We start from the raw sequence: 2,470 nt of genomic DNA on the forward strand, positions 1-2,470 counted from the left end.
TCCTCCCTCATTATCCAGATAATATAACAGATAGAGGACTTCACACAACAAAGCCACCAGAATATTAACAGATGAGATATTTTCATTTGTGACACTTTAAGAATGAGACATTGCAAGTTAGATAAATGAACTGTTCTATATAACTGAGGAAAATGGACTCTCCTGGGAGCAATTTCCACATAATAGCTATGGGATTGGGCTTTAATTACGTTAGAGAGGCTGTGCTGAAAGGCAGGGCTGAGTAACAGAGCAGTAACACTGTACCAAAATGACATGTGAGAGGAATGCTTAACTTCTCTTGTAGAGAAATAAATTAGAATACATAAAGTGTAGTGCTTGCTGGCTGCCATTTTGAACATTCATGTTCCCCAATGAATAATTATGGGTAAATACATGATATTTATTTCAATACAAGTAGAAACTGCAAATATGGTATCTACAATGACATGACAGTTTTGGGGGATTTTTTTCAATGTATAAATATTTCATGGCAGACAAAACTGAATAATATATTGTTTATAGAGAAATACATATGAGGTAGAAAAAAAGCAATAGAATTATTACCAATATATTAAGGATAGAAGCTACCTCTTCTAGAAGGGAAAAGAGGTTTGGGAATGGTTGTTTGGCCACCAATCAATGTCTTCCATAGAATCTAATTTGGATTGTTTTCCAAATGGATCATCAGTTATTACATAATATTTGTCATTTACTTCTTATTATAGATATTTTCTTTTATAGTTTTATCATATATTTTATCATATCCTAAGTTCTCTTTTACAGTTGGGTCTAGATTTGACAGTTCTTTAAAAAATGTAAAATAGAGAAAAACAAAACCAAAATAAAAATGTAAAATCTTATGGGAAGGTTTAAAACCTAAGCAATGACAACAAAAATTTAACATTTGAATCTTGTGTAACAAAAAATATGTTCAAGTACATGTTATATAACATATTTATTTTTTAAAATATATAAGCTGATCCAAATCAAAAGGCTTAGTTTAGAGCTCTACCGTGCCAAGGCTCTATCTTAAACCTGACTTACTGTGATCTGCATGTCTCATAGGACTAAACAGATTTTGGTTCCTCCCTCCCAGAAATTTCTTTCTGCAAATGAATGTTTGTGCTGCTGTAGCAGTGGGAGACAGGAGGGGGTAAATAACACAGCACTAAGGGTGCTTATGTGGTCTCCAGTGGTCTCAGAAGGTCCACTTCCCTGCATAATGTGAGCTTGCCCAGAGCCCCCAATGGGGTCTACTTCCCTGACTCTAGGCATCTCTGAATACTGATTCTGCTTATAAGAAGCATATACCAGCTATAGGAAATCAACTATGGGATTCAGATGATAAAAGTTCGGTACGGTAAGGTCTTTAATTAGACTAATTCTCCTACTACTACTTCTGTCCTGCTCTAGGTTTAGCACAAGGATTTTATTCTAAGACTGTGCTACTAGAAAGCAAATCTTTAATTTTTATATTTCTCTATAAAGCACACACCTGTGCACATAATTTTAGGTAATAGTTATTAATAATTAAAAAATAATTTCCCCAAAGGTTACTTTCTACATTTAGAATAAGTGAAAAGAAAATGAATTCATAGAGGATATTAAACTTTAACAATGGTCCCTAAAAACACACATACAGTCTTGAGCTTTTTATTAAATAATGTAAGTAGAGGTCCCTGCCAGGTGTCTCAGTTGGAGTATCATTCTGTACACTAAAAAGGTTGTGGGTTTGATTCCCAGTCAGGGAACATACCTACATTGTAGATTCATTCCCCGGTCGTATGCGAATGGGAGACAAACATCCTCTCTCTCTAAAATCAATAAACATATCCTTGAGTAAGGATTTTTTTTTTAAAAAAAGAATGCAATAATATTAATAGTAATACATCTAGAAAAGTCATAGGTTTTTGTTGTTGTTGTTCGAAGCGTGCATGTAGGAGAAATGGAAAGCACCAATGATTCCATTGTGTTTGGACAGAACAAACTTTTAAGTATTTTTATAGTTTAGAAATATAGAGATTTCATTTACACCCTTACTTATAGTACAACAAAAAACTAGTGAGAGAACCGATCCGAATTTCATTTCCCTTTTAAAAGTTATTTTCATAGAACATAGTGATAATTGGTAAAATCTTAGAGTCTTGTGAGATTTGCTTTGTTCAAATCATACTTTCAAATACAGATTTGTTTTAATGGAAAATAAAACAAGTTAGCAGTAAACATAAATATTCACACAAATTTCCATGTAACACCAGAGAATAAAAATATTATTGTGAAAGGTTTATATTTAACAACTTATTAAATCAAATTATTTGAAGTAAATTTAGGATGCAAAACATCTCTCCTAAACAGATGCAGAGAAAAAGAACTATCTCCTTTATTTCTTTTTTTACATTATTTTGTTAATAAGGCCAGGCTCTGGAATTTCATTAGTTAGGATCATAAGGGTGTGTGTGGGGGGGGAGGG

General features: G+C 32.9%; 1 protein-coding gene across 1 annotated transcript in view; it reads left to right on the forward strand.

The window, feature by feature from the left end:
- The window catches only part of IL23R (interleukin 23 receptor), a 66,731-nt gene that overhangs the window by 27,406 nt on the left and 36,855 nt on the right, over positions 1–2,470 (forward strand). The gene's annotated exons all lie outside the window — the stretch shown is intronic.

This window comes from Myotis davidii, unplaced genomic scaffold, assembly GCF_000327345.1.
Source record: "Myotis davidii unplaced genomic scaffold, ASM32734v1 scaffold122, whole genome shotgun sequence".
NCBI classification, from domain to species: Eukaryota; Metazoa; Chordata; class Mammalia; order Chiroptera; family Vespertilionidae; genus Myotis; species Myotis davidii.